Here is a 27,082-nt window from a genome sequence, read left to right as displayed (position 1 = left end):
CATTATCACTGTTGTTTAGAGTTGGAGACAACAAAGGCATTTAGGATCTTCATTGGTTTTAGTTAGTGACACTATCAGCTTCCTTCCTACAGTTTTCCCACAGTAATGTCTTTGAGCTCAATCATGCCTGTCTTTCTAGTCCTGAGCACAAAGATGTGTCTGCTGTTGCTCCAATCTTCATTGATATTGTCAATGTACAGAGCAAAGATGCTCTGGTCCACTAAATTAATTTAGTAGTATGCAGAGTTTGTGACTGGATGTGGTGGTCTTTGGGAGACCAAGTGTACTTCCTTTTTTAAATTTACTAACAAAAGTTACATAGAGGATAACTTTGATGTATTACTACAAAAAGTTTGCTAAAAAAAAAAAAAAGAAAAACCCCAAACTTGAGTTTTGACTGTGCCTCAGTTAGAAACTTTTGGAACAGATAAAGTTACATTACTGTTAGTCACCTCTGAGTCCATTTTTCTCAATAGCAACTCAACATTTCTCAAAAGTGTTTCACACTCAGAATCACTTTGCAAATATTACCACTATATTCCAGCAGCAATGTGAGACGTTGTCTTGAATATCACCTGCGATAAAGCAACCCATGATGCAGTTTGTTCTTTTGAGAGATGAAAATTACTGCAATTTCTGAAATAGCAGTAGATCTTGTAAAATAGTTTTTCATGAAAGTATTCATTTACTTTGCACTTTCATTTGCCTTGCAGAGAGAGAAAATCACAACTGCATAAAATAATCCCATAGCTAGCTCATGAAATGTTCAGGTTAGCTAGATGAAAGGCTGGGAATGGTGGTGATTAAATTACTATGGACAGCAGCTCAGGCACTTTACATGTAGAGATAATGCAAATAGGTGGAAATTATGTGGAATTAGAGCACTCAATTGCCTCCCAAGTCTCTTACTGAAGTAAATTGATTGACATTAAACCTAATCTAGATTGCTTCCCTAATCTAGATTCTCTCTTCAGGCATTCAGGTACCTGGAAAATTTATCCAGCCTTTTCTGTTGCTCCTGTCTAGCTGGCTAGCTCCATAGTTATTTATAATAATAATGATATGTAGTTATAATATTTATAATACCTATAGTTGTAGTTATGATAACTAGTTAACTAGCTAGTTACATATTAGTCATCAGTAGATCCCAGGAAACACTGCTTTCTTACATTGCTGTATAACAAAAAGGCAAGAAATACCAGCCTTACTTGCAAGCCTCACAGCCTTGCAAATACTCAGGAAATTACCAGTTGAAGCAGTCAATAAGAATACAAACTGTGGAGTCAGTCAATGATATGATGACTTTGGCTTGACTTCATGATGAGACTACTGTTTTTTGCTCTTTAGATTCATGAGGTAAATTGCAGTGACTCTGTTAGGACATCGTATGTGTCTGTGTGACAGCTGGCATAACTACTCTGTCTGTCCTTTCATATATTTTTGGGCATAAATTTTTCATATATTTTGTATAATATTAGGTACTGCAGGTACAGCAGGTTATGGGGGCAGATTGTGCCTCTTGGGAGAAGAGCAAAGCCTGCTATTGCAGAGCAAGACTTTTGAGCATGTAGAATGAAAATTTTTGAACAGATAGGGAACATTTAGCATTGTGGCACTGGCAGACTTCAAGAAATAGACACTTATTTAATAAAAGAAAAGATGAAGAAATTATTTTTTGAGGCTTGTTGACTTGTAGGAAGCTACCAAATAACGCTGAGTGCAGAGGAGGCCTTGAGGTACATTCTGACAAAGGGGAGACTTGTCATTTCATTTTGATAATTTTCATTTTGATGCAGAAGACCCAAATTGCCTTTTTCAAACATTACCATAGTCTAGGAGCTCTACTGAAACCTAGCATTGAAAATTGAAAGAGTTTTTTGGGGTCTGAAGCATATTCTCCTTAGAAAGTATGCTGGCAAATCCATCTGAAAACCGCATCCCATGTCAGGTTCTGAGAAAGCATTTTTGCTTATAATTTCTCTGCTTAGTGCCCTCGGGTAGCTGTCAAAATAATTTTGGATAGCACAGCATTAGGATAGAAATAAGAGAACAAGACTGTTTCAGTGTAAAATGTGTTTCTTTGTTTATAATCCTTTTTCACCAGGATCCTCCCTGTGTCTGTAGTGAGTAATTAATTGCAGTCATGCTGTCTCTTTGTCAATGACCTGTGCATCATTTTCTGAAAAAGTTGCACAGTTTCAGCAAAAGTAATGGGGGAAAATCTCAGACTCACAGTAATTTGGAATAATGTTTGTCTTCTAAGTAGAAGATGGGGTTAAAATCCAATCACAGGAGGGAAAGAAACATTGCTTTTCTCACTACTAGAAGGATATTTTAACATTTAAATCTACTTTCATGTCTAAGGTCTCTCCCTTTCCTTTTTCTTCTATGTGCATTCTCTGGATGAAGAAAAAAAAAGGGCTCTTCAAGTGGATTTGATCTGGTCAGTTTTTACTATGAAAATCAATGTTCACAGAGAAATTATTTACAGGAGTGCTTGTTTCTGAATCTCAGCCAACTGTGAAAGTCAGCAAGGCAAAGTGGCTCAGCCCTGCAAATGTCTGGCCATCTACAAAGCCCAAAACACATAAGGTTGTAAACTGCAGCTTTTAGTGAGTAAAGGCATGTCCAGTATTCTGTAGTCACTAAAAATAGACATTTAAAGGTAGTAAGTTACAATTTTGTACTTGTCATTTTTTTCTGGGCATCTGTGTTACCAGGTTTATTTGTGGCATGTAACATAGGGTTAGGTGAAATACAAATGAGCCTTCTAAGATAAATTAGTGGGTTTCTACCAAACCACTACCTGAAAATCTAGTAACTCTTGGCAAACTTCAGATATGTCTAGGAACAAAACCAAAGTTGTTATTTCCTATTTCATTTTGCCATATTTCACTTTGACGGGACAGTGTTCTGGCTGTTCAGTTTTACTGGAAGTGGTTGCTTTTCTTGAAAATTTGGAATAGTTTAGTTGAAATTGCTTTGCATGGACTATACATAACAGAGATCATACTTTCAGTTGGCTGATGATACTTACCTATAAAAGTAAAGTAAAATCTTGATAAATATGGTATTTTCTGTGTATTATCTTGTGTCTTAGGAATTTTTGTTTGGTATGCGTAACAGTTTTTCTTTAGAAGTATTCACCCATGAGAACTCTTGTTCTGAATTGTTTTGATTGGTTTACCCCTATATTTTTATATGTACAATCAGATTAAATCCTGTCCTATTTGCATCCTGTATGATGCAAATCAAAATACAGTTTGGCCCAAGCAGGCTTTTTCTCCATTTTCTATTATGTTTTAATTTCCCAGCAGCTATCATTTCCCCCACTCCACAAAATGCAGCTTTGTTTTGTGCTTTTGAATGTGCAAGCTTTTCACTTTGCTGTGGAGGGCATTCTATTTTTTTCCTGATAGTAATATTACAGCCTACAGTTCTAATATCATGCATATGATTTAATAGCAATAGTTCTATTCTGATCACCTCACTGTGTTTGTCTTTGCTTTTTTGCTGTCCTGGCTCACTGGAACCCTGAGATTTGGGGAAGATGGTGCTCAGAGAAACATCACTTACTACAGTTGATGTCACAGCGAAATGAGGGTATATAAACTTTACAGATTATAAAAATCCATTCTGCTCCCAGAAGCTCCTCCAAGCGGATAGAATAAATCGGTACCATTAGGGCTGGTTCTGTACCTCATATCTCTGGGGAATGCTCTTAAAATCAAAAGGGTGTCTGAGATTTCTCTCCACAGCCTGTGTTGACAAGTTCAACAGAGAATTTTTCCATAAATACTTTTTATTAGAAATCACCATGAAAATAGTGGTGCAAAATCTTCATGGCTGTGGCATTTGACTCTGAGGCACAGAAACCTCTCAGACTGTACTCACATCCTGAACAATAAGCTTATCTTGCAGTTTCCTTCATAATGAGTTGTAGGATGTTTTTTTTGCCTTCTGAGATATTACTGGAAAATAATACAGCATTTTTTTCATTTCAGGATCACCACTAGGGATGGGAAGAGTACCCAGGTTTTCCTTCTCTTGGGAACCACATGGGTCAGATAGAAAACAGTATTAGTGGTTTGGGGTGTTAATGATGATGAATTTAAGAACAAGTCTGATCAAAGGAGGAAATTAATTCTGGAGCAGAAATGAATTTCAGACAGTACATATTTCTGGGTTCTTATGCAGATGTTTGTTGGAGGAGAAACTTCTAGAATTTCAATTACTGAGAAAATAGTTTAAAATGAAGTATTCTTTTTCAGCTGAGAGCTAGTTAAAAATGACACAGTATCTGTCCTCTATGTGTCGCTAATGAAGACAGAAATGTGTGGTTTGCAGGCCAGAACATCTTTCAGAGTCATGGTCTATTATGTCACCAGCTGTATAAAATGCAGGCATTTGGGATAAGTAAAACCAATTTCAGCCCTGTGGTCATGATCAGAATTGGATAATAATGCTTAAATAAATAAAATTATTTTAAGAAAATAGCTATTATGAAAATGTGAATGGTTAAGGTCAAACATGAAGAAAAACACTTTTTTTTCAGTATCTATATTGATGGTCACAAATGATAACATTTAAAGATGACTACAGATAATAACGTTAGTATGATCATGTATTTTTTCTGATAGTACAAATCTTGCATGATCTCCAAATTCTTATGTTTAGACATGTTGGTTGCACCTTCAGATTGTTGAAATTTTTATTTTACAGAAATTTCATCAGTAAAAAAAGCTTAGTGTCTAGACAGAAATAAGGTTACCAGAAAGTTTCAAGATGACTAGTGGATTTTTTTGTCTCTCAATCAGGTGGACAGCTTAAGCAAATATAATAATTTTACTAATTGCTTTGAAGAGTCTTACATTATCTTCATATTACCTTTAAAATGCATCAATATAACAGTTAGCTGTGCACTGAACAGGTTTTGTTGAAATTAAATAGGGGATAAAGAAAATATACCTCCTAATAGTTACTGTGAAATGTACAATTAATCCCTGTAGGTTAGATGAAGCTATAAAGTGTAAGTTTAAAACGTTGAAATTTTAAGTAGTTTAAGCATTCCCTACCTAAACCCTGGGTTATGACAGCATCTTTTTCAATCCTTTGCAACTATTTGCATTTAGATATCTTATAAATAAATTATTAAATACATTATTTAGAAGTTCTGGCCCGCTATGTGATTTCTGCCATGGGTACAAAATGGGATAGCTTTGTAAGTTTGAAATGATGTAGAGACATTAAAATCTCATCTTAGTTTTTATGTTCAACCTAGGCTTCCTTGCTAAAACCTTCTTAAAATTAATGAATAACTCTCCTGTGCATTAGGATTTGGGTATCATGGTATTTTTTGTAATAATTAATGCTGCGATATTTGACAGCAGGGCCAAATTGCATTGTTACTGTTAATTAACCTTGGATTTTAGAAAAGAAACAGGGAAAAAAACCCACCAAGACTTAGAAATACAATTTCAAAGTATTTTTATAAGTGCATTTGTTTTGAGTGTGAAATATGTCTATAAATTCCATATTCTATAGGAATATAACTTGGACATCACAATATCTCTTTTTCTTTCTATTATTTAAATTGAAGCAGGGCATGTAGTTTATCAAAAAGGAAAACAAACTATTTAACTATTAACTATTAACTAAACAAACGATTTAATTTTCTTCCATAAATCTATTTTTGCTTCAAGGTTGAACTGGGCCATGAGAGACTCTGTAAATTCATTGTATTGTAATGTTTGTGCTTCAGAAAACCATAGTATTTTCAGCAACTCTAGTAGATGTTACATGGTTAAATAAAACATGTTTCTCAGTGCAAATCAGCTGCTGAGCCCACACTGGGTCAACATTGGCTAAGGAATTCATCAGGGTCTACAAAAAGAAGGTAGATGAGAGTCTCAATGACTTTTCCAAAGATCCGTGAGAATTCATAACAAAGAGGAAAATATGACAGAAAATAGAGGTGAATTTTTGGATGTGTAACCAGTGAATGTTTTAATTTTGTAAGTCATTAGTGATGTAAACTTGTGGGAAGAAGGTACAAGCATGTGATAGGTAGGGAGCATGCTGTCCTCGTTGAAGCTTTGTCAGAATAGTCAGTGGGCATTGAACAGTGCAAGAGCAAAGGGCTGAGCAGCCATGCAGAAAGTACAATTAGTATGGATGAGAAATTGAAGAGGGGACTGCTAGCAACTCAGATGTCTCACAAAATAAAAAGTTTCCATTCGTTGAGCAAAATTCAGTCTACTTTTAGCATTACCTAAATTTACATATGTTTGCATAACTGGAACAATCCATTGTGAGGTTATCACCTCATTCACATGTGAAAAGTTCATATGTATTTTATGCCAATGAAGAGAAAAATACCTAAGTTTAGATTAAGAGTTAGAATGTTGCGACCATAAATGCCTATGGAAGTATTAAAGTCCAGAGAGATTAGATGGATAGGCCCATTTGTACATGAATGTTTTACAACAGTGTCACTCTTCAGGAAAAGGTGAGAAATATTGGTGTCTTCTAGTCATTCACAGTAGTCATGTAACAGTAGCAGTAAGGATCAACATATTGAGAAGGTTTCAAGACTATGAATATACATTTCCATGGAGAGGACATTTGCATTTTTTCAAGAAGCAAATTCCACCTTTGTTAAGTAATGCCTTGATATAAGTATACCAGAAAATACCAGAAGAAATAAAATGACAATACTCATTTTCAATTCTGTGAATTTTTTGGAATATCATTTTCCCAAGTAGAAGTGTGTACCACACTGAATTGCTGCACCTTGGCTGTGAGCCTGACTGCCCTCAGAGGAGTGGAGACTTGCCAGGGAGGTGGGACACAGGAAAATGTTGGTGCAGGAACAGCAAGCCCAGCCAGCTATTGTGTCTGCACCCTTTGGTAGGGGTGTAGACACACTCTAGGGAGCCTGCAAAGAGACAGTACAAGTCATCCCTATCTCTGCCACAGGGCTCTGTCTGCAGCTCTTCTTCCTGGTGCAGATCTCCCACCTGTGTCCAGGCTCTTCTGTCAGCCCAGGTGCACAGCTTATGTAGGTGGGGAGGTGTCCACCTGCTCTGAGGCATTAACACGATGAAGAGAGTGGAACAACCCAAAGACAGATGCAGTGTTCCTTTCATGTAGCTTCTGTGTTAAAGGCTTGTTTGAAAGGTGGAAATCAATCTGCACTAGATCACATGGAGCATAAATGATTCAGCATGAAACAGTTAATACAAATTTTATTTCCGTATCTTCCATCAAAACCCATCAATTTATCACTAGTAAGGTATGACAGAAGGAATGAAATAAAAAATCTATTGTAAAAGCATTAAATCAAACAATAATTACTTCAGCTGATGTTTTAAAATTAGTTTTTTAAGTACCCATGCATTTTTTTAAGTACTGAAAGGTACCCAGTATATTTATGAATAAGTGCAATTCCTGGGTATAAGACACATTTTCAATTCACTAAGAATATGTCACCTTAGAGTACTTTAAAACATAGATTTTGTAATTATATGTAAAATTACATGAGAAATTAATATTCTATTAGTCATCATTATTGTGCAGGTTTCTATAGGAATCAACAATAGGAATTACATTTTAATAAATACAGAAAATAGAAATAATCCTTGGATTTTCCTTCTACTTCCATCTCAGTTAACAGGCCTTTATTTCAAAATCCTATTAAACAAAGGGAGTTTATCTGTTTAATTCTGTGATTTTCTGAAAGAGAACTTTCTGGTACTGTCTTAAACCAGATCAAGAGCATATTGATCCTTCTGCCATAGGATCCTTCTTTATGTTACTTTTTCCTGATTGCTTATTTTTAAAGGGAAAAACATTATCTGAGATACCATCATCCAACTTAGTTTCTGTAGTGCCACTATTAGCTTCACTAAAAATAAAATTATTAGTAATTGCTTCTATACATAGATTTATAAATTAATTACTATCTGAACATCAGAAGACTTGTATTTCAATTAAAGCTTCTAAAGCACAATATGCACTTTAGCTATTTCTGATGTGTCCTTATCAGTTAGTACAGTGTTCGGCTAACTCTTAAACAGTTTACAGTTTTTGAACTTTCTTATTTATGGGAGCTATTTTGGGGGTAAAGGAAGGAGAATAATACATGGAAAGAATTATTCACCTCTAATCTCTACTGTAGAAAATCCTTGCATACTATGTAATTCCCTTTTTTAACTAGTTTATAAATTTACTTCAGCCAACAGGCAAAATAGAAGGTTCACTGTTTTGGTTGCTATCTGTAGCTCTACAGTGACATTTCTCTTGAAATTAGAAACATGAGAAATATAACTCTGGTCTCAGAGTCCAAGTCATCAAAAAGAAAAGTGGCAGTTTTAGTTTTCCAATATTTTCACCATCTGAGGTGGCATTGTTTCAAGTAATGCAAGCCAGCAGGGCCAAAGGGTTTGTTTGTATCCATCCTTTTAATTGTAACGCTAAGGAAAGACAGTGGATTTTGACTTGTAGTGAAAGTAAACATTAACTGTATATTTGTATGGCCAAAATTAAAAACTGAAATCTGTCATTCCTTTCAGCATTTAGATAGTCTATCTGACACAAATCCAATTGTTTTTCATTCACTCATAAATAAAGCATGGGACAGATGTGCTAGGTTTACAAATTGCTGGAGAAGGAGATGGTGTTTATAGACTGCCTTTCTTTTGCCCTCTGTTGCTAGAGATAAGAGAAATCCAAATTGACTTGCTTCCTCTGCCTGAGGCATTTTAAACTCACAGCTTTCCTGTGTCTAAAGCATGCTCTGTGTTTCTGTATGTAGCAGTATGGCTTCAGCTGCTCATGGCTGCTCTGAGATTTTGGTAGAGGAAGGCGTTGCAAAAAAACAGAGTACTGAGGTGATGATTGGATTTTGGAAAAGCAAAGCAAGTATCATGCTGAAAGGACAAAGTATCCATTTTTTCATCTGCTCTGTCCTGTGCCAGAGGAATGGGGTGAATTTCTCTTTTGCAGCCCCCACAAACACACCCTCTTCAGTGTGTCCAGCAATTATGTACGCACTTCCAAGGGCACTCGTAGGGCATTACCTCTAAAGCCTCCCCATTAGCCACAGTTTCCCATCAGATCTCCTTCAGACGCTGAGCTGCTGCTCATTGGAATTGTTGCTGCAGTCCTCCTGGAGTGTCAGGTGTGGTTCTGTTGGAGCAGTGATCCTGTAGAAAAGGGTGTAGTCTTCCTCTGAAGAGGCAGTGGAAGAGGCAGCTGTACCTCTGGGAAATCCAGTGCAGAAAAAACTGCAGGTGGGCCAGAAACTCAAGACTATATGCAGGTAGAAATGCTTGGCTCCTCCCTCTGGGTGGAGCATCTCACAATGGGATGTTATAGTTCTTATCAGTCATGCAGTGACACTCAATGGCCCATTATCAGCAGACGTCTCCCCAGAGGGAGGATTGATTGTGGAATAGATAAGGAAAAATTGCCCACTTAACACAAGACAACTGCCATACAGATGGCAAATAGAATACATCTTGCTTTTCGCTCTGGGTCAAGAAAGTTTCAAGGTCAAAGCTACACCTTCTCTCCTTGAGTTTGCAGGAGAAACATGAAGCCATTTTGTTTTTCATTTTTGTTTTTCATATTTTAACCAGGTAAGAATTTCCAGTAAATACTTCCCCTCTCCATTTTGCTGTCCAAAACACAATTGTTTGCACACTTCCATGCATACACACACGCACACATGTGGACGCACAAAAACTCACAAAAAAAACCAAACCAAACCAAAACAAAACAAAACAAAAAAAAAAAAAACCACCATGAAAACAAAACAGAGTGCATTGTGACTGGAACAGAGGGAATTATCCAAATGATAGACTCAGCTGTCTTTCCTTCCCCTTTTGCTCCTATAATATGGTCTGTAACACATATAACAATGTTATGTCACAGCTACATAATCAAGTTCTGGAAGCTCATTTCTAGGATTGCTCAAAATAAATTAAAAGGCATAATTCTGAGTGCCTAAGAAGAATGTAAATACTGATATTCCTGATAAACTGCAATTTCCTCCTTCTTTATGTCAGTTTCATATGTTTTGTTGTGTTTGAGTGGTGAATAAGAAAGCTAATAAGTAGATTTTAAGAGAGGATGCAGAGGACCATCTCTTTTTTTATATACAGGTGTTTGCAAGAGCTGGTGAAACAGAAGTTGACTCCTGAAAGGGAAAGTTTGCTTTGAATCATTGTATATTTGCAAAATTTACGAATTCCTGTATTTATTTTTATAATCCTGTAAGCACATACATTCTAGTAGAGTAATCAAAAATTGGAGTGCTTTTTCAAGGTTAATGCTCCTGGAAAACTCATAGTGTTTTCCATAAGGAGACTTCCCAAATGTCTTCAATGTAAATGTCATGCCAGGTTGATCTCTTTCATGCATATTTGCTGCTGAAAGTACAATGCATATGAAAATACCAAGTAATATCCTGGTATTATTTTCACCTTCCAATCTAAAAATATATTTAGTCTCTGTTGTGGTTTATATTCCATTTCTTCCTTATACTATGATTTCCTTGGGAGCTCAAGAAAGTAACTGGTTAAGTCTTGGTAAATCAATGTGTAGAAGCATTAGGATTTTTATTTCACAGTGCAGAAAGGCTCAAGGAGTTGATGGAACCCTTACTATTCTACCTGCTGGAAAAGGGCTGTGACTGGGTGTGTGGGAAGTCTTCCAACAAGCTGTTGAGGCATGTAGTGAACTCTGTTCATTGGCCTTGGGACCTCTACTGGATTTAGAGATTTCTGCCCAAGATTCAGTTGTGAGCTACTCAATAATTTCTAGTAGCTAAAACTTCCTAGAAACAAAGATGGAACATCCCAGTGTCCAGCAACCTCACAGAAACCAGTTTTAAAGAAAAGAATTGAATTTGAGTATTTTGACTAACCAGGATAATAACAAATAGTAATAACAATGAATCACTGTGTGCCTTTAGTCACATTGGCATGTTTAGAGAGAACAAGATAATGTAATTTCAGTAATCTCCATATATCTACTGTCAGTGAAAATAATACTTTTTCATGTGTGGTAAAATATTTGTGTCAAATGAAAAAAAATCCTGTAAAAGCACATGGTAATGAACAGTGAGTGGTTAACTAGAATCACAAATTAATTAATCTCTCAAGGGGCAAACTGCAGAAAAAATGCATCAAAGAATTTATGGCACTTTTTTTTATGTCTTTTAAGTCCTTTTGGCTTGCAAAGTAGGCCTAGTCCTACAAGGCTGATGGATTGCTTGAGTAATTTGAAATAGATGAATGATCAGTAAATGTCAAAAAAAAAAAAAGGCAGTTACATTGATAGTTACATTGTGTCCTACATGTCTCTTTTCACCCATATACTTTTTTTTTTTTTAAATAAGGAGGTGGAGGGCTGCCAGCTCACTTATCATATATCCTTCCTAGCTTCAGGCTGAATAAGAAAAGGTTACTCCTGTCAACTGGAAGATGTACTCTGGGGAGAATGATTTTCAAACCATTTACAGGTCACTTTAAGACATGTAATTATATAACAAACCTCTAAACTCTAAAAATTGAAAAAAAAAGTTTTTTTTAAATAATAGCAGATGCAAGTCTTTTAAAACATTTAACTATTCTTTGTGAACTTTCAGTTGTAATGTTTTTAATGTCCCTTTCCCTGACTGATAAAAGGTTTTTTCCTTTGTCAAGTAAATTATGCTGTATACCAAAGTAATTTCTTTTTATTCATTGAGTGTAGGTTCACAGGGATTTTATTATCATCCTGTTTTCTGTCATATAGTCAGCTCCAGTAACTGACTGTTTTAAAAGCATGCCACAGGATATCTGAATTTTTACAGAAAAAATACTGACTTACAAGGGGTACTGGGTGCTAGTATATTTTCTTAGATACCAGACCTTCCATCTTTTTACTTTCTGCCAAGAACTGTAAGGCAGAGATGGCAAGGTCCTCAGACTATTTAAAGAGGCATTAGGTGCAACACTGATTAGGAACTTCCCAGCACTAGAAACTGGATGTGATATACTTTGGCAATAATTCCAAATGCAAACCTGCTTCATCCTTGATATTTTTTGTTTCAATATTTACTTACTCTGATATTGCCTATGTTAAACTACATAGACAAACTTTGTAACCAACCTCCCAAGTGTTTTTGTAGATCTATTTCACTAATCATTAGAAATAAAATGTTGCATCTCTTTCTTTTACTGATCTTTGTTCTACCTTTAGTTGACACAGATATGCATCTAAACTAATTAAGGAAATTTGCTTTGACTCAGCATGAAAAGGGCATATGAAAACAATATCTGATATTACCTAGCTCTTATATTAAAAGAAATGCAGCAAGAATGAATAGGTGGGTTCCCTGGATGATAGGAGATTCCCTTGGAGCCTTAATACACAGCCTTAATTTGGGAAAGCATCAGTAGGCCTCAGGTTTAGATAGACGCTCATCTGCATCCCTCTATACTCAGGGAAGGATGCTGAAGAAACAAGTTGTTGTTCACCACTAACAGTGTAGGGTTTATTTGTTTCACAAGTGTAGCAAACCTCAACAAGCATCAAAACTCTTTTTTAGTGTTTTGGCTTGTAGGTTGAATATTTCAGATTAATCACTTCTGAAAATAAACAGGTATCTGTAGAGCCTGAAAAGGACAGAGTGAAATAAAATGCTAGCTTGTAACATGGTGATTAAAATTATTGCTTGGATCTCTAAAAAAATCTGCAACCGAACCAGAAATGCAGCCAAATCTTTTACAGAGTGAAGTGCCTCATATGCAAGACTGAATTTATGGTTTGATTATTGTCTACTGAGCACATAGTACAAATTATTTCATAACCCCTCATGAAGCAATGCTCAAGTACTTTTCTTTTTAAGTGAACTTACAGCTAAACAATTGATATCTCCTGTTGAAGAACCATCCCAGACATTAAAGTATTTGTCAGTTCACAGTAATTTCTATAGTATCATTAAGATGTATCTCCTACAGATGAAACTAAACTGAAGTGTGAGTGCTTCTGTATAAAGAGAACGACCCAATGTAATTCTCGCATGAGTTGCTGCTGTTGGTACAGCTGTAGTGGCCACTTGAGCTTATGGATGTGACCTTGCAAACTACAGTCTAATTGACTGCAGTCTTCTGGGTATTGGCCAAGATTTGTCTGGTATCTAGCCCAGGAAAGAGAGAATTAATATGTCTATATTTATATTATATGTATACACATACATAAGACACATAAATAATGCATAAATACACATTTAATGTTTATATTTACATATAATCATATATATTCAACAATTGATAAGCAAGCATTTATGTGTATTTAGACTTGTTTTTAAGCAAATCTACATCACAAGCCTGTCTGCAAGTAAATATTGGGACAAGATATAGCTTCTTAATTTCAATTGAAATGCATAGCTCACATTTTATACTTTAGTACAAAGAAAAAGCTGGTGTCATCTTCTTGAAAATTTCTTGCTTTTTTTATGCATGTTAGTTAAGTACAAGATGATTTTTTGAGAAAACAATTTTCTGGGAGCTGGTAAACTTTTATCTGAGAGACAAAATGGATCAAAACCACCCTCCCAGAAATATTTGTGAGTACTTTTCTCATGAATGATGTATTATAACATATCCAAAATGTCATGAGAAAATAAATAAGCTTTCCCAGACTGTGTTCTCACTTGGCATAACCAATGCTATCTTAAAATATACATTTTGATACCACCAAAACAGTTTTCTAACACCTAAGGAACCAAAATCACAAATGAAAAAAAAGTCATGTAAAGAAAAATTACCTGATGAAAATGTTTCTAAAATTTGAAATGCTGACAGAAATGTACCGTCACTGCCAAAAGTATGCCTGAGGAATTCTAAAAATGCTAATTTAGATATACTTTCTGTGCATCCTGTACATACTACTCTACTTAAAATTAATGTGTACTTCTTTTAAAAGGTGAAATGCTTCTGACCAGTGAACAAGACTGCCAGGTTTTGCCAGGATGCATCATTAGGTCTTTTTCTAGTGCCATTCTTTTCCCTATTAGCATTTTTTTAGTTGGATTCATCGTAGGAATCCATATTATAAGTTGTTGACTCCTGTGATGTCAAAATACCTGGTACCTGTCACCTTGTAACTGCGGCTGCTGCCTCTGACATTGATTGCATGTTTCTCACTATGAAAATTACAGTAGCTCTCAATGTTTAGGTGGTCTTCATTTTGTTGTGCAAGCAGACAAATATAGTAAATATCTACAAATACTCAAACAGCTGGAATTCAATTGGATAACCTTATTTAGTAAATACTTTCATCATGTACTTTCTGACACAATTTACAGTTTTCTATTCAGGATTATATTTGTAGAACTTTGTATAGGGAAAGCTCTGGAGATAGCAAAACTGGCATGACAAAGAACTTTATAATATCATTAAGGAAGTGTTGCTAGGAGAGGCTAATGAGATCGCAAGAATATCCTTGTAGAAGCTCATACACATTGCCAATGCATAAATTAATTGTAGTGTGTAAAGAAGAAAAGGAAAATGTGTACATTTCATTTGTAATGTGTAAATATCTTCATTTTTCATGCCATTTTCAATCTCTTCCTAAGCTTGGAAAGATAAACTTCTAATAAGCAACTGGGATTTCTTATTTGCTCATTGACAAATAAATTATTTATGGATTGAAACAGTAGGATGGGCACATAAATATATTTTCTGGCTATCTTTGAGAATAGGCATGTTAATAGCCAATTAACATGATCTGCCTCTGTAAGATTCACATTTTAAAACTAATAAACCCCAGGAACACTCTCTCTTCCTTCCAGACTGGGAACAGGTAACAAGGCCAGCCTGGGCCGGGTGGGCGCCGCCATGGGGAACCTGAATTGCGGTGAAAAATCAAGACCCCGCAATTTGTACAAAGATTTGTAGGGACAGTATGTTTATTTCAGTGCTGGAAGCATGTGAGGGACCTTTCCCCTTCAAAGGACATGTGTTCCCCTGAGAACTCCCAACCCTTTTTTATTACTCTTACTTATTTACATATGCATAGAATTTCACAACAGATTCATGCATATTCATTATGATGATTTCACATTACATGTACAGCTAGTTACACCTGCACTCAGTTTTTGTCAGAAAGTACAGAAAGAATTCCTGGGCATCTGTCTGTTTCAAGGTCCAAGGAGTGTTTCTTATCTCTTATCTCTTTAGCTTGGCAATTTGCATTCTTTCTCCTCAGCTGGGGCAATGTTGCTAGTGCTGCAGTTACCAGACTAAACAGCATATTTTACTTATGTTAGCAAGCTTAAAGTGGCACATTTCACCTAAATCCAAATGGATTTCTACCCTGTTAAATTTTCACTCTGTCTCAAGCCCACTAGGCTCCATCCCAGCCAGGCCAGGCCCCAGCGGCTGCCAGGTGGAGAGGGGAGGCCGCAGGGCCCTGGCTGAGGCAGGGCTGGGCCACAGCTGATAACATCTTGTCACCAGGTCCCCTCCCCCAGCGTGGCCGCCACAGGAGATCACCGGCTGAGGCCAGAGGCGGCGTCGCAGCCCACGCAGAGAGTGGCCCTGCAGCTGGAACTGAACGCAGCAGGGGCTGCAGACTGGCCATTCGGCCCACCCTGACACAGCCCCCGGTGCAGCCTGAAATGCATCGCTGTAAGTGCTCCTGCCACAGCCCAGCAGAGATCACATGACAACCCCCAGACCTGGGCGAGATTTAACTCTTTCATTGCACAGTTGAAACTTGCAAAACATTGATCCTTTCTCGAGTGAAAGAAAAAAAAGAGAGTGAAGACACGTAGAAGACAACATGAGACACTGAGGTCAGTAAAGAAGAAGACAAATTCCAGAAGGGAAAGGGAATGAGGAGATGCCATTAGTTTTGGGCTGAAAACCTCTTGTAAAGCTATGGAGAAGAATATAATTGATACATCAGACTCTTTTTCCCTGTAACTCATTGAAAAGAATGGGGGAATGTAGAGTTCAAATTGTAGATATGAGCAAAGGTATCTATGCTAAAGCGAGCAGATGCTGAAGTAGCTGTGATCCCATGAGAAGTTTGAACAGAGAGAGAGATGAGAGATGAAGACCCTTTGCCCCCAGGGAAAGAAGAAGACCTCTGTTGCCAGAGATGAAGATGATCTTATAGATAGATAAAGAGAACCTTTGCTCTTGAACAGTTCATCTGACATAGCCCATAAACGTAGTTGTGGGAAGGCTGCAAAAAGTTGGGAGGGACTTCACAATTGTATATTCAATTGTGTGGCTGCTATTCATGGCAATTAAAAGCCATGAGAGAACTGTTTTCTTGTGGAGAACTCTCCATAAGATGACAAGAGGGACTCCTCTCCCTGAGTGAACTGAAGAAAGACTGTTCTAGAGGTAATAAACTGACTGAATTGTTTCTGTACATTGGTAGTGGGAAAGAAAAGGTTGTAGGGGGAGAAGTGTTCTGAAGTTTTTATTCTGATTCTTATTCTTCTTTTAGGTCTATTAATTAACTTTTCTTTATACTCTTTAAAAGTTTTGAGCCTGCTTTGCCTTCCTCCTAATCCTATCTCACAGCAAGAAATTAGTAAGTATATTCTAGTGGGTACACTGGCGTTTAGCCAGACTTAGACCCACCACATTAATTGGTGCATTGGCCAGGAAATCTCAAATTGGCCAGCCAAAACCATGACAACAACTTAACAAATGCTATTAGTATATAAAAAATATCTAGAAGATATTTGCACTATGTTTATTACTATATGATTTTTTGTATTTTTTTTTTTCAAAAAGTAAAAACTTTTGTTGTACTCCTGAATATGTGAGTACAATTAATAGCTGGGCATGTGCTCTGACTTGCAGTGTGCTTACGACAGATAATAACATATGTCCAAATTATACTGTCTGGGCTAAAATAGCCCAGACAAATAACAAAGGGGTTTTTTTGGCTAGTCTTTCAGGTGCTTTTTTTTACCAGATTTACAATGATGCAGAAATTACATGGCTTAGTATAAATCCAGTAAATCTCCCTTGCTCAATTGAACAGGAAGTACATTTCCTAGTTGTTTTCTCATTTTTTGTTGATAAAAGGCATGAGGCCCAGCATAGAAACTTTCACTAGAAGTATTCCTTTCTGTGATCATTGGCATCCTCACTGCACATATCACTTCAAAGTTGATGATGTCTTCTCTATAATTTTCTTGGTGTCTTCCAATCATGCTTCTGGATTTATTGTCTTTTTTTAATGACCAATAAATGCAGTGATTTCTCGTTATCTGAGAATGGGGTAGCCATTTTGTGGGTCTGAGGCTGAAAGGAGGCTTCCCTTAGTAGCCTTGTCCTTTAACATTTTCCATCCACAGTGTTCTGCATAGCAATTTGTCCTGAGACAATATGGTCACGGCCATGATGAGAATGGTCATGGTCATGACAAAATGGTTGTGACAATATAGTCATGGCCATGTCCTTGTAGATGGGACTAGACTCACTCTCAGTTTTTTAAAAAGACTCTGACAGACAAAGCAGAAGGATGTAGATGGTTTTCAGGTAATATAGCAAAGTAATTTTTTTTTTTTCATATGGAAGAGTGGTTATCTAGTTTTGAATAATGGGGAGAAGAGCAACATTGGTTTCTTTGACTCTCTAGCTCTCTAGCTTTGACTAAATAATGATGCTGAAGAAGGAAGAGAATGACATGGTGATGCTGCCCAAGTACTGAAAAGGAGAAGGGACATGAGTGAACAAAATGATTTCCTGTAAATTGCCTGAGCCCTAGCCCACTAATAATGACTTTAATAAGGTCAGGGTTATATTACAACAATGTTATTGACAAGGTATGCTACAACAAAAAGGCTTTGTAATGATGAATTAAATCTGAATGTACAGCCTTGCTATCAAAAACAGTACAGACTATAGTATTAAAAACTAGACAGTTCAGGATAGGAGTCTGTAATTAGTAGGCAGGTTGTTTTTTTCAGTGACTGGCCTTTTTTCTCTTGCTTCTCACTTCTTCATGTGTACAATAATGGTTTGCAAGTGTAGATTTTTGGGGGCGGTAGCAAGAGGAACAGCTGGTTTTTTAATGCAGGCATTGCCACCTAATGAATTTTCCATCGAGCAAGTTCAACTTTTTAATTTGAACATATTCTTTACTAATGTGGAAAGGTGCAAAATATTTTATCATCTTTTTTACTCTTTAGCACAGTTAGTATAAAGAAAAAAAGGTAGTCTTTTCGTCCTTGGCAGATGAAAATGAGGGTGAATGTCACATGGTGACATGAATGATGAAATGAGGGTGGATGTCACATGGTTGAATAACTTGGAAGGAATCGAATTGTGTGGCTTGAAAACTCAATGACAGACATGATGGAGAAATTTAAGTACGCTTGAAAAATCACTTCCTTGTTTTGTAAGCAGTCATCCTGGGTTTGGTTGGGATAATCTTTTTCTCAGTAGTGTTTTGGATTTAGAATGAGAATAATGTTGATTAACACACTGGTGTTTCATTTGTTGCTAGGTAGCGCATACTCTAAATCAAGGACTTTTCAGTTTCCTCTACTTTGCCAGTGAGGAAGTGCGTAAGAAGCCATGAGGGAGCAAAACAAGGAGAGGTGGCCCGAAATGACTAAAGGGATATTCCATACCATAAACTCATGGGGGGAATTGGGTGGGAGCTGCTCATACAGCTTGAGGACAGGCTGGATATCCTCAGGTGGTGAGCCATATTGAATTGTCTGTTTACTTTTCTTTCTTGGTGTTTATTTATCTCTTTTTTTTTTTTTTTTTTTTTTTTTTTTTTTTTTTTTTGTAGTCTCACTTTTGTTACAGTTGGTTTTGTTATCATTATTATTACAATATTTTAATTTTATTTGGGTTTATAAATTATTTCTCCAGCTTTCCTAATCAGCCCACTGTGTGGTGGGGGGGATTGAGGAACTGCATGTAACTTAGTTGCTGACTAGGATTAAACTATTGACAACATGATATTGTCTATGTTTATGAATTGCAACCCAGAGGAAAAGAAAAAAACATATTGCTCTTCATGCCTACAGTGCACAGCATTGTATTTCATTATATTCAGAGTCTAAGTTTACGGAACAACTGTTTTCTGACAGCAAATGCTATTCATATTTTCTCTTTTGTGAGTATTATTATAATTATTTTAAATGCATGTTAGTTATACCATACTCATCTTGTTCCTGAGAATTTAACTGCAGTCAAGGACAATACTGTCTTTTTTGGTGATTTTAGTAAGGTAATAACATACAGGAATCATTAGCCCAAATGTAATTGAAGCCTGAAACTGTGACAGCTGAAAAAGTGTTGTGTGTTTTTAGTGATATGAAGACTGTCTTCAGTTTAAAAGTAAGCTGTTAATAGATATTTAGAACACTCTTCTTTTTCATTAACAATGTGAGTCAAACTCTGAATACTTGACTAGGAAAACAACTTCCTGCTAAGCCAGTGATATCACAAATCTACCATGTTTGCTAAGCTTTTGGGTTACACTGGGCCACTCTAACAATTCTGAGTGTTAAATACGTTTCACTAAATATTTCATCTTTTCATTTAGTGCTGGGAGAAAAAACTGAAAGAGTTCACATTACACCAAATTCAGATTTCCTTTTTTTTTTTGTCTGACAGTGAAATTCTGCCCTACCCCTTGACAATCTTTGTCAATTTAAATGGTTCGAGTAAGAAGTATGAGGAAATGTGAATGAGATTCACAAAGCTAATGGCAAAGAAGTAATCTTCCTCCTCACTGAAGTATATAACTCTGGGTGTAAATCACCAAAAGTGCATGAGGAAGTTGTTATTTTTTTTCCTCAGGAGGTGTGAATTTAGTCCTTAAACCTGAATTAGTGTCCTAGCTACCAACAGGTAAGTATTCTAAGATCTCATTTTTAGATACTGCTGCTTTATCTTCCCTAATAAATAAAGCTAGGAAAACTCAGTAAGTCAGTGAACCTCTAGCATTAGATTGCAGCATTATTAGTGTTTTATAAAAATTAAAACAGTTTCACAAAAATTAATATGAAAGACCCAAATCAGAATATATATAATATTTTAGTGACTAGAAAACTTGCCAGATAGGGAACTTCTGCTGAGTTCACTTTCTGTTTCATATACAAACAAGTATTAGATTCCAGATTTCGCAGGGGATATAAATAATGTAATTTCAAAGACACTGTTGAAGTTAAAACCATTTACCCCAGTAAAATAAAAAGTGCAAAAAAAAATAAAGTGCAACTATAAAAGATCATTTCAAAATACCATTATTTTTTGAAGTCCTGCTTGCATGAAAACTGAAATGATAATTCAAAATTATATTTTGTTTATTAACTTGCCTATTTAAAGTAACATTTTTTATAACTTTGCCCTTCTTTTCTTTTTAACAGCACCTTCAGGCTTGAAGGAGTATCTATATTTGGAGGCACATCAATTAATTTGCATATCAGATTCATCATTGTGACTTCTTGCAGGCCAGATCTGAGAAGTAACCAGGAAACCTGACCCTTAGTGGAAAATGGAAGAACCCTTGAAGTCAGAGCACACCTGAGCTCTAGTGTAATGTGCATTGAATCGTCTTTCTCAGATCTGACAGCTACAAGCTGAGTCCTGGCAAAAGCCACAGCCTTAAATTCCATTCAGTGGGAAGGAAGGATAAGAGAACTCAATGTTTTGCCCCATTGCAGAAACTGCCGTCTCCAAGGCTGACACCTGAGTTCTGTGCTGAGCAACCAGAGTACCAAACAAGGAGTTTTTTATGGTACAGCCAGCATCAACAAATATTTCAATATGTAGCCAAAAGGAGAAAGGAAACACTTAGTAATTTCAGAAAATGGCTACATTTGTTGTAATAGAGGAATGTTACTGTCTGTGGGGAAGAAGACCTCTGTCATCCCTTGTATATATTCAAAGCCATACAGGAACAGGGCATAAGTGAAGTTAAGTCACTTAACAGGATGCTGTCTCCTGTCCTCCACCCAACTTTGAGGAAGTTCTGTTCTTAGAGATTGCATCTCAATGCACTTCTATTATTTGCACTGTCACTTCCATTCAGGGTAATGATGTGTGCCACCATTTGCACAGATGGCCCCAGGAGATTTTTGACCACAACAAGCTATACTTGGCCAGGGCTCCAAATGGAATTTAAAAGTTAGAAATGAAGAAAGACATTTATGCTCTCTTTCACTATGGGGATCTCTTCACAGAAAGGATTACAGTCCTTTCTTAGGATGAAATAAATACATGCATATACATACATATATACATATGTATATATATGTATATATATGAAAAAGCAGCAACATGATAAGGTGTATTTAAAAAGGGGATATAATCTTTTTTAATAGCATCCATTTTTTATCATATTAGCAGCCAAGAAATTTAATCTATTGAATTATACATCAAAAAATGTTCCTGTTGAACATTGACATTTAGTCCCAGTTACTGCTAAAGAAGTAATTTGTAATATGTACTTGACGTAAAATTTTTCTAGCCATTTGTCTATACTTCATGGAAAAATCTAACAGACAAGCAACATTTTCAGTTTATTTTTCTAAATAAATGTGTTGTTTGTATTATTTGCAGTCACTCATTTTGGCTGGTTTTCATTATCTCCAAAAGTGATTTAAAGACAGAACCAAAACACAGGGATTGTTTGTTCTTGTTAAGCTGTAATGATTTGCTGAATGAAAACTTTAATATAAATACTGTAATTTGTAAAATGATGAAGTATATTTATATAGGCAAATATGTATGGAAAACAAAAGGAGGTATTTTAACTCTTAATTTCAGAACATAGTTTATTTTAATATCCACAGAAAGATATTAAATATATTATGGGATAGGGTTTTTATTATCAGTGAGTTTTAGTAAGTGAAAATTTGGGTGTTTAAGAATGAAATGAATGTAGTCAAATAATGGTGGTTTCCCAAATTATACAGAGACCTTTTGCCAGCTGTCACATTTTACTCGAAAACTGGGAAAACCCATTTGTGGGATTGGGTTTTTCTGGGCTGCGTATGTGCTAAGGTTTTTGTTTGGTGTTTTGTTTGTTTTGGCATACTGACAAGACCATGAATTTGATAGTATTTGCTCATAATTTGAAAAGCTACAGAATAAAAGATTGTTTCTTAGAACAATCTACATTTGCAGTTAAGAACAGTCATTCTTATCCAAGTAATGCAATGGTTTTTTGTAGTTATTGAACATTTCAGTGCTAGAGCTGTTTTGAATAAAAATTGGTTTTTCCTTTTTTTTCTTAGTCCATTAGCCTATGTGTAATTTGAAGAGAAAAGTAATGCATTTGGTTCCGAGTTCACTTAAATTATTCATCTTAAGTCCAGTTATATGTATCTGATTTTCAAAGCTGAATAGCTTTTCTTTCAGTTCGTTGCTTTATGGAAGCATTTAAGTGCTCACTAACAGAAAAAATACCTTTCAACAACAAAAATTAATTTTAAAAAATCTGTGGGTTAACTTTGTGAAGGGCAGATATCTTAAAAATGTGTTGCTCTGCTCTAATGTGCTAACAAGTGTTAATGCGTGTATGTTTGTGTGTGTGCACGCATGGCACCCTTACCTGCTCATGAATGAAATGCCAGCTCTACTGAAGTAAGTGCCACAAGTCCTATTACTGCAAAAGATGTTACTGTATTTTTTTGGTGAAAGACCTGACCTGTGTCTTTGCTTGTGACTCTGAAGCCATAAACAGCTTTTGAAGTTTATCAGGAAATTGGAAAATTAAGTGAGTTTATGTTAGGCTCCCTCATTTGGCAAAAATTGGGATGATCTTATGATTTGACTCTTTTTATGAAAGTTAGTGGTCAATTTCCTTTGGTTCAATGGATAAATGAAACCTTTGTATTTGTTGCAGATTGATGTCTGTGCTTTGTTCACACACAATTTAGCTTTTGGCTTACAGTGTTCTTACTGTGATGTCATTTCTATGTCATTAGAATTTGTTATTTGGACATATAACTGGCATGGGCTTGGTTTTCCTCCCTTTTTGGATAATCTATATTTTAAAATTGGAGACCTTTGTCTTTGAGACAAGTATTCAGTTGTTTAAGAAGGGGACAACATTATTGAAACAAGAAAATTTCAGAATAATAATTTGAACACTTCCATCATTGCCTAATAATAACACTTGAAAAAGCTCTTATTTATGTGAACAAAATGCATTCATCTGTATTTGAAAATAGCCCAATAAAAATCCAGTGGAATAATTTGTTACTTGCAAATACTTTTCTGCTATGCTGAGTTCTAGATCAGCTTGTGTGTAAAATTTTTATTGCACAAAACCCACCAAAACAATGCACAGTTTTCTTCAGAAAAATACATGACATATGAAAAATAATGATATGGTCCCAGGAGTGGTTTTATATAATATGTGCAATGCAAAAATGATGAACATATACCAACATGTAGGCCTAATTTAAGTGAAAAATATAATTGGAAGATAACACTGCAAACCACAGGTCTCATTAATCACATGCTGTTATTTGCACCTCTGCTTAACTGGGACTTCATGCTGGAAAATAAATTTCAGTGTGCGTGCACACTCATACAGTGTCATACATCATGTCTTATTTTACTAGCAGTGTCATTGGGAGAAATTCAGATTGCTTGATTTTCATAGATTTAAATTAAATCTTTAGCTAAGTATTCAATATTGGATATAAATTGAGATGATGTCTGTATATTGTGCAGATACTTCCATGAGATAGCATTTCAACACACAATTTCAGAAATTGTTGGCAAATAATTATCACTGAAATGCTTTTTCATACTTTAAAACCAGAGGAGGCAATTAGATTATCTTATTGAACAGCAAAAAAATGGTGGTATTTCTGTTATGTTCATCCAAGCATACTGACAAGACCAGCAGAACTTTTACAACTAAGATGACTTTACAGCAACTGATGGGTCCTTTTGTAGATTTATGTGTCATGCATATAAGAAATGCCTACAGAAACAGTTCTAGAGTAATAGTGCATTGTTTCATTAGCTGGCATTTGAAAAGCCACCTGAAGCAGCCAATAGGCTTGAAAGGATGAGGTGTGCAAAACAAAATGCTGACAGTTCTAGACGTGTCTACAAGACAGAATTTCAGCACTTGAATTTTTTAAAAGACAAGGATCACCATCATTAATGAGAAAAATTGTGATTCGTTAAAATAGATCTTTTGTGGACTGGAAGAAAAAGATTACGAAAACCTCGTGATCACTAGGATGATATAAAAGTGTCCCTCTCCTGGCAGAGTTGCCCCAAGTGTCACATGTTGTGAATATCCCCAAGGGACAGGTTTTTCTTTTTTCTCTGACCAGTGATGTGCTGGGTACATCGGAAGGCAGTGATGCTGTTAATAAAAGCTGACCACAAGATAGTGGAGAGGTGGAGGAAGGACAGCCACCACTCTGCCCTGGAGCTTCCCCTTAGGGAGGAGGCTGTTACTGAGACTGGATCTTAGAAGGAGTCTTAGAGGACTGCTGAGACTAAGTCAATGATTTTCATGGACTGGACTGTTGAAGATGCCATGAGAGAGGAAACAAAAGTCAAGTGGATATTGTTCAAAATGCTTCTCTGTCTAGATTCAGTATCCTTGCAGAGCTGCAAGGAAGCCATGAAATCTCCCCACAGTTGGGCTGAACTTCTTAAAAGACAATTATAAACAAGGACTCCTGTTAGGGAGAATCTGGAAGGATTACTTAGAGGGTTAAGTCATGGCAGATGGCACAGAGACTATTTGAAGTATTACTGAAGGCAGAGAACAAATACATTCTGCTTAGCTAGAAAGGTTTGAGAAAGGGTAAAAGGGAAACTACACAGCTAATCAGCAGGGTATCAGAGGCTACTGAGGGCAAGATGTCTTCAGATAGCTGAAGATTTTTAAAGAAAGTGTAAGGACTAAATGTAAGACTAAATATAAATTAAAAAAAGAAAAAATCAAAAACCAACAATAAACCCAGAGCAGCATTAATCAAATCAATTCCAAGATATTTAAGAGATTTCTTGACTAAAGTAGTTGAAAAAACAAGAGTTAAGAAATTCTGTTTCTACAACAAAGCAGAAGGAAGTCTGGGAGACCATCTGCAATGCTGAAAGATAATAAAGGAAAACAGAAGCGCTTAGAAGAAGCCATAGGAACAAAATGGTCAGACCATTTTAATTCTGCTTGTGCTATGGAATGACTTTTGTAGATTCTCACACATTAATTTTTTTTGTGGGGGAGCTTATATGAAGTCATGGTTTGTCACTTCGAGGAGGTACGAAACAAAATGAAGGGATATACACCAAAGATTTTTAAAGACACTCAGAGATGAAATAGCCAAATGGTACCTGTGGCGCACCATTAATTCTTTATTTAAAGCTATTTTGATAGCTTTTGAGATGTGGGGTTGCAACTCTGTTGCCAGTTTTAGATTGAAAGAGTGTGGTCCATTAAATCACTATGGGGCAAAAGGGTTCAAACTATAATAATATCTTTCTAAAAAGAGCTAGAACACATCTAATGCTGTCAATATTACCAAACACCACAGGAAATTGCACAGATGGCTAAGAAAAATCACAGAGGAAACTGCAGCTGGCTAAGAGGAAAGTTCTTGCAGTCATAGAAAGATGTAAAATATCAGAGAAAATAGTGATTTTTTTTTGTGTCTATTTTCACAGGTGACAGAGGCCAAGAGTGAAGTTCCAGGGGACATATTCTATGATCCATGTGTATCAAAATATATTTGAATATGTGAATATGCTGGAAAAGTAGTGTATAATTATGTGGTAAATTTGGTGATCATACTAAGTTATTAAAGGTGTTAAATAGGAGTGGCCTGAACAACTGACTACATTAATTTTAATTCATTAAAATTAAAAATTAAATTCAATGAAGATAAATGTAAACTGATATAAGGACAATTTTATATTTAACATATTTCACTTAGCTTTAATTTAGCAGTTAAACGTTTCTGTGAAAATGTTGGTCTTGTGCTTAGGAGGTCAGAAAAATTGCAAGTATGCAGTTAACATTTATTAGGAAAGCAACAGGGAAAATAAGTGAACATTAAATATATCATTGTATATAGATATGCAGTAGCCTAATATGATATTTAATTTTTTTTAAATACTATGCCCAATTTCTTTTCTGGAAAACAAACAAACAATCAAAAAATGTGATCAAACTGAAAAAGCTTCAGAGAATTAATAAAAAGGTGGAAAAATAAAATGCTACAATTAGATTTTGTCTGTGAAGTGACAGCAGGTAATAATTCTTCTGCTCAATAAAGGTGTGAAAGAGAAGTAGAGAGAGAAGATCATGAATGGCATGAAGTGTGCAGTAGCAGGGGACATCAAACAAATCTAGCCACTGGGAAGGTCAAAATAACACAAAAGTATTTGTTTAAGCAATGTGGAGGGAAGCTGTGGAACTCTTTCACTCAAAATATATTGCATGCTCAAAGTTTATGGGAATTAATGGTTGTGAAAAGAAAAGGAAAAGTAGTAATTGAGAGTTGCTAAATGAAATTATCCTGATTTTTTTTCTAGTGAAGACCCATTGGTGTCACAGTGAGTATAATGAAGATAAATTTCTACATGTGTGTTCTGGATCACTGTCAGCTGCTTTTGTGGCTCACATAGTCCATTTACATAAACTGAAAACAGAGGGCAGAAAATTCTGCTTTTACAATGTGTACTATGTACATTATAGAGGCACAAACAAATTAGCAAAACCAGCCAAGAACTTTCATATGGAAAGCATAGGAAAAAAAATCTTTAAGACAGGTAAGGGATGATGTTTTGGAGGTTACGTCATTATTAAAAATTCACCTGTTCAGTAATGTATTACATTGAGGTTTATCTACTGAGATTTAAATAGACGTGTAGTTATTAGGAAGACTAATGTCAAGCAAGAAATTAATGCTTCAGGAAGTAAAACAATCCCAAATTAAAAAAAAAAAAACAAACAAACCAAAAAACCATCAATCTTTTGATTAGTGCTGATTACATATTTCTTTAAAATAAACATATGTGTCTATTTAATAGTTTCCTTAACTTTATCACTGAAA

General features: G+C 35.8%; 1 protein-coding gene across 1 annotated transcript in view; it reads left to right on the top strand.

Moving 5' to 3' along the window:
* The window catches only part of PRR16 (proline rich 16), a 150,041-nt gene extending 127,765 nt beyond the window's left edge, over positions 1-22,276 (top strand). The window contains exon 3 of the mRNA XM_053932224.1: positions 20,414-22,276. The gene's annotated coding sequence lies outside the window, so the exon portion shown is untranslated. The remainder of the gene's footprint in view (positions 1-20,413) is intronic.
* Positions 22,277-27,082: the final 4,806 nt, after the last annotated feature.

The sequence above is a fragment of the Vidua chalybeata genome, chromosome Z, assembly GCF_026979565.1.
Source record: "Vidua chalybeata isolate OUT-0048 chromosome Z, bVidCha1 merged haplotype, whole genome shotgun sequence".
Classification (NCBI taxonomy): Eukaryota; Metazoa; Chordata; class Aves; order Passeriformes; family Viduidae; genus Vidua; species Vidua chalybeata.
Note: the sequence above shows the minus strand (reverse complement) of the source record. Positions and strands in the feature narration are given on the sequence as shown.